The 9,354-nt window shown below is 35.0% G+C and overlaps 1 long non-coding RNA gene across 1 annotated transcript in view; it reads left to right on the top strand.

Annotated features, from left to right (window-relative positions):
- Positions 1–4,229: 4,229 nt before the first annotated feature.
- The window catches only part of LOC133552786 (uncharacterized), a 29,380-nt gene continuing 24,255 nt past the window's right edge, over positions 4,230–9,354 (top strand). Inside the window, exons 1-3 of the long non-coding RNA XR_009806770.1 lie at positions 4,230–4,485; positions 4,569–4,643; positions 8,841–8,931. This is a non-coding gene — a long non-coding RNA (uncharacterized LOC133552786). The remainder of the gene's footprint in view (positions 4,486–4,568; positions 4,644–8,840; positions 8,932–9,354) is intronic.

Raw genomic sequence — 9,354 nt, 5'->3', positions numbered from 1 at the left:
GAGCAAGGGTGGAATGTCTTGCCCAAGGACACAACGGACGGGGCGAGGTTGGTAGAAGGTGGGGATCGAACCAGGAACCCTCTCCCACGCCGTCCCCAGAACTGGTTGCCAATTATTTTCAATGTTTTTTATTTTTTATTATGTACTTGTATTAATCCTTCTTGTATATGTTTTTTCCACTTTTCTCAACTTTTGTTTAAAAGCCTAACCAGAGACGAGAAGTCTCTTGTACTTTGGTTGTTTTATTGTACTGTCCCTGTCAAATAAATACATGAATGAATGACTTTATTGCAGGAGTGTGGAACTTGTTTTCCTGGAGGGCCACATGGCACTGAGAGGGCCACTTGTAACAGTAAAGGTAAGAATATAAAAGAAAAATCGCCCGATTATATTATTGCCTACACATTTTGATTTTTGTAGGTACAAATTGATGGATAACTTGCTTTGAAATGGTAAGTTAAGCAAATAATTATTTATTGTTATTTGTACAAACTATCACATGGTATATAGTAAGGTTGTACGGTGTACCGGTACTAGTATAGTACCGCGATACTAATGAATCATATTCGGTACTATACCGCCTCTGAAAAGCACCGGTCGATAGTCAATACTACGATGATTACGTCGATATTTTTGGCATCGCAACATCTTTTGTTTTTCTTAAATGTACGAAAGGGACAAGCGGTAGGAAATGGATGGACAAGATGTATATCAAGTCAGTAAATACATCCCTGGACACATGAGGACTTTGAATATGACCAATGTATGATCCTGTAACTACTTGGTATTGCATCTATACCTAAATGTGTGGTATCATCCAGAACTAAAGTAAAGTATCAAAGAAGAGAAGAATAAGTGATTATTACATTTTAACAGAAGTGTAGATAGAACATGTTGAAACAGAAAACAGCGTGACACCTACCCTTTACATCAGTATTTTTTAACCATATTATTGGTTTATTAGGTATCGGTGGCCGAGGGGTTAGTGCGTCTGCCTCACAATACGAAGTTCCTGCAGTCCTGGGTTCAAATCCAGGCTCGGGATCTTTCTGTGTGGAGTTTGCATGTTCTCCCCGTGAATGCGTGGGTTCCCTCCGGGTACTCCGGCTTCCTCCCACTTCCAAAGACATGCACCTGGGGATAGGTTGATTGGCAACACTAAATTGGCCCTAGTGTGTGAATGTGAGTGTGAATGTTGTCTGTCTATCTGTGTTGGCCCTGTGATGAGGTGGCGACTTGTCCAGGGTGTACCCTGCCTTCCGCCCGATTGTAGCTGAGATAGGCGCCAGCGCCCCCCGCTACCCCGAAAGGGAATAAGCGGTAGAAAATGGATGGATGGATGGATAGGTATCATATTTTATTGTATGATTATGCAACTACTTGGTATCAGATCGATACCTTAATGTGTGGTATCACCCACAACTAATGTAAAGTATCAAAGAAGAGAAGAATAAGTGATTATTACATTTGAACAGAAGTGTAGATAGAACATGTTGAAACAGAAAATAAGCAGATATCAACAGTAAATGAACAAGTAGATTAATAATTCATTTATACAGTTTGTCCTTAATAATGTGTACAACATAGGTGTATAAATGACAATATGTTACTGCATACTAATTAGGAGTCTTTGTTTGTTTACTTATTACTAAAAGACAAGTTTTCTAGTATGTTCAATATTCTATTCAAGGACTAAGTTAAAATAATAAACATATGTTTCATGTACACCAAGATTGTTTGTTCAAATAAAGACAATAATGCCATTTTTATGGTACCTTTATTTAGAAAAGTATTGAAATAATTTTGGTACCAGTACCAAAATATTGGTATCAGGACAAAACTAGTATATAATAATTAGGGGTGCTAAAAAAAATGTTTTTTTTCATCACATTCGAATCCCAATTTTTTAAGTAATTTTCAAAAATCATAATTTATTACGTTTTTTTTTTAACTATTTCTTTTAAACAAACTTTTTTCAGGCCATCTCTACGCCTATTTGTATGTGTCGCACGTCAGCAGCCAAAGGGAGGTTTTGTAACCTGTAAGCTGTTTTGTTAAGGTGTTGTAATTATACCAAGTAATACATTGTAAAAATCACTTTGAATGGAGAATCGTGTTGAATCGAGTTTTGATGGTGAATCAAATTCTCATGAATCGAATGGTGAGGTGCCCAAAGATTCACAACAATAACAATTGAATATTTGTGCGTATATGGGGCAAAAAAGTATTTAGTCAGCCACCGATTGTGCAAGTTCTCCCACTTAAAATGATGACAGAGGTCTGTAATTTTCATCATAGGTACACTTCAACTGTGAGAGACAGAATGTGAAATAAAAAATCCAGGAATTCACATTGTAGGAATTTTAAAGAATTTATTTGTAAATTATGGTGGAAAATAAGTATTTGGTCAACCATTCAAAGCTCTCACTGATGGAAGGAGGTTTTGGCTCAAAAACCTCACGATACATGGCCCCATTCATTCTTTCCTTAACACGGATCAATCGTCCTGTCCCCTTAGCAGAAAAACAGCCCCAAAGCATGATGTTTCCACCCCCATGCTTCACAGTAGGTGTGGTGTTCTTGGCATGCAACTTAGTATTCTTCTTCCTCCAAACACGAGGAGTTGAGTTTATACCAAAATGGATACATGGATGATACAGCAGAGGATTGGGAGAATGTCATGTGGTCAGATGAAACCAAAATAGGACTTTTTGGTATAAACTCAACTCCTCGACCACTTCATTATTTTATTTTCAAATGTATTAGCATGTGGAAAATGTTAATGTTGATATTTACATTAGAAGGCTGCAAATAGAAATTGTATTTATGTGATGTTTTTAAGTTTGTTTTTTGAAAGTTGATTTTGCACTATTAGGTTGTATAAGCGTTGTTTGGGCGGCATGGCGTAGTGGGTAGAGCGGCCGTGCCAGAAACCTGAGGGTTGCAGGTTCGCTTCCCACCTATTAACATCCAAAGTCGCTGCTGTTATGTCCTTGGGCAGGACACTTCACCCTTGCCCCCGGTGCCGCTCACACCGGTGAATGAATGATAAGTGAATGTTTGGTGGTGGTCGGAGGGGCCGTAGGCGCAAACTGGCAGCCACGCTTCCGTCAGTCTATCCCAGGGCAGCTGTGGCTACAGATGTAGCTTACCACCACCAGGTGTGAATGAATGATGGGTTCCCACTGCTCTGTGAGCGCTTTGAGTATCTAACAATAGGAAAGCGCAATATAAATCTAATCCATTATTATTATTATTTTTATTATTATAAGCGTTGTTTAAGCAAATCAGCGTAGCAAACTGAGCAATAATTAATGTTTTATTCATTCACTTTCTCTTGCTACTTCAAGGCTTGAATGTTTGATTCATTCCTTATTGTTATTTTACTTTCAAATGTATTATTGGCCTGTGGAAAAAGTTTATTTTGATATTTACCTCAGAAGGCTGCAAATAGTAAAGATGCATTCAATTTTTATTTGAATTTTATTTGATATGCCATTCATATTTTTTAAATATTGTTATTATTATTTGAAACTCAATTTTGCATGTCACTATAAAGTTATATAAGCCTTGCTTGTTCAATATTCAATGCAAAACTTGTTTGGGTCCCTGTTGAAAGGAGGTGAGGGGAGCAGTGGGCAGCAGCGGTGCCGCGCCGGGGAATCAATTATGGTGATTTACCCCCATGACAATCATTGGGACTTTAACTTTAACAGTCCGCATGGCGTGTGTTATTAGTGTCAACACTGCCTTTTTTTTCTTGTTACATGTCACTGTTTACTCTTTTATTACACTCTTTTATGTTTTAAATTTTTATTATAGTATTTTTAGAATAAATAAATTAACAAATTAGCTGCAGGCCACAAATGGCCCTCGGGCCGCACTTTGGAAACGCCTGATTTACGTGATGAATATTATGAAAATAAAAAAACAGGTTTACCTTTGGTAGTGACGTCACCAATTCTCATTGGCTGAGGGGAGATTTAATAAAAGCTCTTTTTTTACTTACTTACCTGGGCGGAAGAAAAAGTAGTTCCTACCCAATCACGTTTTTAATGATTTAGTGACTTTAGTAACCCCATGGTAAAAAGGTACGTTATCTTAAAAAATAACTTAAGTGTCAAATATATCGATATTTTGGATGTGGGATACGATATTTCAGCGTAAAGATGTGGTGTTGGCGGAAATTATGTTTTAGTATCGCTCCGCACATCATTGAGTTAGTCCTGCTGCCATGTTAGCATTCTAGTCACTTTAGTCCTTGCCTGACTACTCTACTGAACTAACCGTATTATTCTTTTAGGCCTAATTTAGTTCTCCAATGACTTTATTATTTCCACATGTCAGTGCACCAACTGTGAGCAACTCCCAAACGAATCGGTCTGGAAGTAATATGTGTTGCTAGCATGCTAAATTGTTAGCGGTTTTGAAGGCCAGTCTGCTGCCGTCCGACTTCAAACTCCTCACATTTCTGCTTTTCTAAAGGTACGTTGGATCTTAAAAGTGATTTTTTCTGCCAAAAAGTCACACATTTTAAAACTGTATTCCATTCATATGCTTGGGTGCAGTTTTCGTTTCCACCAGACGGTGGCAGCAGAGGACCAGTTCCCAGGATCCTCATCTCTCCCGCGCAGCCGCAGAAGGTCGGTCTTGAACAAAACGCACACTTTTAATACAGGGGTGTCCAAACTTTTTCCACTGAGGGCCGCACACTGAAAAATCAGCAAGCGGGGGCCATTTTCATAATTTTTATTTAAAAAAAACAATACAATATATGTATAAACAATATACATTTATGCCTCCACTCAGTTATGATCCCGGTGACCCCAAAGGGTTTTGGTAAAAAAAAGTGTCATTATTCAGTATTATTATTTTCATTATTATTCAAGTTTTAAATCTCTGGATCAACATTAGGAAGAAAAATGGAAAAAAAACAAAATATGCAATATTTTCACCCAATAACATTTTTAGGTCGAATATTTGAGATTATATAATAATTGGAGCCTTAATTTTGGATTTTGATCCATTATTATTTTTTGAGCAATGACACTTGAATACAAATCACACACAAATAATTGGGGATCCAAAAGTGTCCTACTCATTAAAGTGTTAGAAAATAAATTTCATATTTTTTTTTTACTGTTTACTTTTAGCACAATAATCTCGAGATCAACTTCAGATCTATCTGTCAATTATTAGTTTTATTGTTGTTTATGTTTTTTGTTTGTTTTAGGCCATTCTTTAAAAAAAAAAAAAAAAACAGCTCAGTTTTTTTATATGGCAAATCACAAAATATGCAACATTTTCCCCAAACAATATTTCAAAGTGGAATATTTAATGTGACGTAATCGGAGCCTTGAATAGGTCAATAAATCAAAATGACATTGATTTTGATTCTTTTTTTTAAAAGAAAGAAACAGCCTGCATGGCAGCTTTGTGTTATGAGAGTAAGCATTGCAACAATTTATTGTTACATTTCACCTGTTTGCTCTTTTATACCACTTTTTGTTTTTAATTTTTTTCAATTGTATTCTTAAAATGTGCCGTGGGGCTGTTAAATAATAACCCGCGGGCCGCACTTTGGACACCCCTGCTTTAATGGGACATGTGTTCTATTTAAAATGTAAAAAATATTTTTTTATCCTAAATAGTGATTTACTTGTAACAAGATATGGTTCAAGCATGTCTGCTGTGTTTTACACGTTTTTTTTTCTAATGTAATTTGTCGCCATTTATGTTTTTGGCATCCTCTCTCCATCAGTCCTCCTTACTGTACCTCAAAATTTAATAGTACATGTGTTCTATATAAAATGTAAATATAATAAATGTATAAGTATAAACTGTATATTATTCACATGTGAATAATGCTGTATAATAGACTGTATTTATATTACTCGCATGTGAATAATGCTGTATAATATATTATTCAGATGTGAATAATGCTGTATAATATGCTATTCACATGTGAATAATGCTGTATAATTGACTGTATTTATATTATTCACATGTGAATAATGCTGTTTAATAGATTCTATTTATATTATTCACATATGAATAATGCTGTATAATAGACTGTATTTATGTTATTCACATGTGAATAGTGCTCTAATAGACTGTATTTATATTATTCACATGTGAATAATGCTGTATTATAGACTGTATTTATATTATTCACATGTGAATAATGCTGTATAATAGACTGTATTTATATCATTCACATGTGAATAATGCTGTATAATAGACTGTATTTATATTCACATGTGAATAATGCTGTATAATAGACTGTATTTATATTATTCACATGTGTATAATGCTGTATAATAGGGCTGGGCGATATTGGCTTTTATTAATATTGTGATATTCTTATGCCATATTGCAATATACTATATATATTACGATATTTTGCCTTGGCCTTGAATGAACACTTGATGCATATAATCACAGCAGTATGATGGTTCTATGTGTCTACATTAAAACATTCTTCTTCATACTGCATTCATATATGCTACTTTAAAACTTTCATGCAGGGAGGGAAATCACAACTAAGTCAGTTGACCAAAACTGTATTTAATAAATACTCTTTATTCTGTCACGGGTGACTTTTTAAATGAAAGACCAAATTAATAGTGTTGCTACCTTTTTGTAGATGATGGATCCCCTGCTCTTTATTTTGGGCATTTATTGTTCTTCCTCCACTTGTGATCAGTTTTGCACCTTCTCTCTCTTGTAATGTCACAAGCTCCGCTCAGCTCTGCTTGTGCAACCTGCCTCAGCTAACGTTAGCCACGCTGCTACCTCTCTGCTCGGCGAGAGCGTATGACGCTAGACGCGCGACAGTATGTGACATATGCAAGAAGGTGGACTTGTTTTCCGTCTCTGTGAGAAGGAGAGGCGAGGAGGAGTGAGAAACGCCAGTAATGTAATGCCCGCAGCTAAAAGCAACTGTGTGAGAACATATAATCGAATATTACGATGTAGTCATTTTCTATATCGCACAGAGACAAACCTGCAATACATCGTTTATATCGATATATCGCCCAGCCCTACTGTATAATATAATGTTATTTACATGTGAATTTTGCTGTGTGTAATAGACTGTATTTATATTATTCACATGTAAATAATGCTGTATAATAGACTGTATTTATATTATTCACATGTAAATAATGCTGTATAATAGACTGTATTTATATTATTCAAATGTGAATAATGCTGTATAATATTGTTATTCACATGTGAAAAATGCTGTATAATAGACTGTTTATATTATTCACATGTGAGTAATGCTGTATAATAGACTGTATTTATATTATTCAAATGTGAATAATGCTGTATAATATTGTTATTCACATGTGAAAAATGCTGTATAATAGACTGTTCATATTAGTCACATGTTAGTAATGCTGTATAATAGACTGTATTTATATTATTCACATGTAAAAAGTACCTAAGTGTTTATTGTCTATTGTGAGCGAACTGTGATGCTGAATTTCTTCCAGGGATCAATAAAGTACTTTCTATTCTATTCTATAATAAATCACCTGGTTTTTTTTTGGTTTTTTTATCTTGAATAGTGATTTACTTGTAACAGGATAGGATTTAAGCAAGTCTGCTGTGCTGTGTTTTCCAGGTTGTTGTTTTTTCTAATTTGTCTCCATTGATGTTTTTTGGCATCCTCTCTCCATCAGTCCTCCTTACTGTACCTCTAAATTTAATAGGACATGTGTTCCATATAAAATGTACAGTATATATAATATGTATAAGTATAGATTGTATTTGAATTATTAATGTGAATAATGCTGTATAATAGACTGTATTTATATTATTCACGTGTGAATAATGCTGTATAATAGACAATTTCTGTTATTCACATGTGAATAATGCCGTATAATAGACTTTATTTACATTATTCACATGTGAATAATGCTATATAATGACTGTATTTATGTTATTCCCATGTGAATAATGCTGTATAATAGACTGTATTTATGTTATTCACATGTGAATAATGCTGTATAATAAACTGTATTTATATTATTCACGTGTGAATAATGCTGTATAATAGACTGTTATTCACATGTGAATAATGTCGTATAATAGACTGTATTTACATTATTCACATGTGAATATTGCTATATAATGACTGTATTTATGTCATTCCCATGTGAATAATGCTGTATAATGGACTGTATTTATGTTATTCACATGTGAATAATGCTATATAATGACTGTATTTATGTCATTCCCATGTGAATAATGCTGTATAATAGACTGTATTTATGTTATTCACATGTGAATAATGCTGTATAATAGACTGTATTTATATTATTTACCTGTTAATAATGCTGTATTTTAGACTGTATTTATATTATTCACATGTGAATAATGCTGTATAATAGACTGTATTTATAATACTTACATGTGAATAATGCTGTATTTTAGACTGTATATTATTCACATGTGAATAATGCTGTATAATAGACTGTATTTATATTATTTACCTGGGAATAATGCTTTATTATAGACTATTTATAATATTCACATGTAAAAAAAAGACCTAAGTGTTTATTTATTTATTGTGAGCGAACTGTGGTGCTGAATTTCCCCCAGGGATCAACAAAGTAATTTCTATTCTATTATATTCTATTTTATAATAAATCACCTGAATAGTGATTTACTTATAAAAGAAAAGGATTTAAGCATGTCTGCTGTGTTTTTTTCCAGTTTTTTTTTTTTTTTTCTAATGTAATTTGTCGCCATTGATGGTTTCTGGCATCCTCTCTCCATCGGTCCTCCTTACTGTACCTCTAAATTTAACTCCCTTTGTCTCCTCACTCCAGCCCTCCCCTGCTGAACGGATGCTGAGAATAGACCGAGCAGGAATGCCTATATATGGACATGGAGCCTCACAGGTGCAGCCGGCGAATGTGGGTAAGTGTGCTTTTTGTAAAAGTGCGTGTGTCATCATTATCATCATCATTATCATCATCATCACAGTCGTTGCGCCATGAGCGAGTGCGCACGCGCGTACGCACAAAGCCCGGCGTGCGTCACTCTGAGTCAGACAGAGTCTCATTCTGTCTCATCATGCGTGTGCGTCAGCGCTGTTGCCGAGCGAAACGCGCTCCAGGGGGAAGAAAAAAAAGGAGGCGAGGATGATGCTGATGATGATGCTGATGCAAGAGAGAGTGAGGGGGTGGGGCTTGACTGTGACGACACATCAGCCGCATTAAAGGCCTACAGAAACCCACTACTACCGACCACGCAGTCTGGTAGTTTATATATCAATGATGAAATATTAACATTGCAACACATGCCAATACGGCCTTTTTAGTTTACTAAATTGCAATTTTA

Source organism: Nerophis ophidion, linkage group LG05, assembly GCF_033978795.1.
Source record: "Nerophis ophidion isolate RoL-2023_Sa linkage group LG05, RoL_Noph_v1.0, whole genome shotgun sequence".
Lineage (NCBI taxonomy): Eukaryota > Metazoa > Chordata > Actinopteri > Syngnathiformes > Syngnathidae > Nerophis > Nerophis ophidion.
This window is presented reverse-complemented; position numbering and strand designations above follow the sequence as displayed.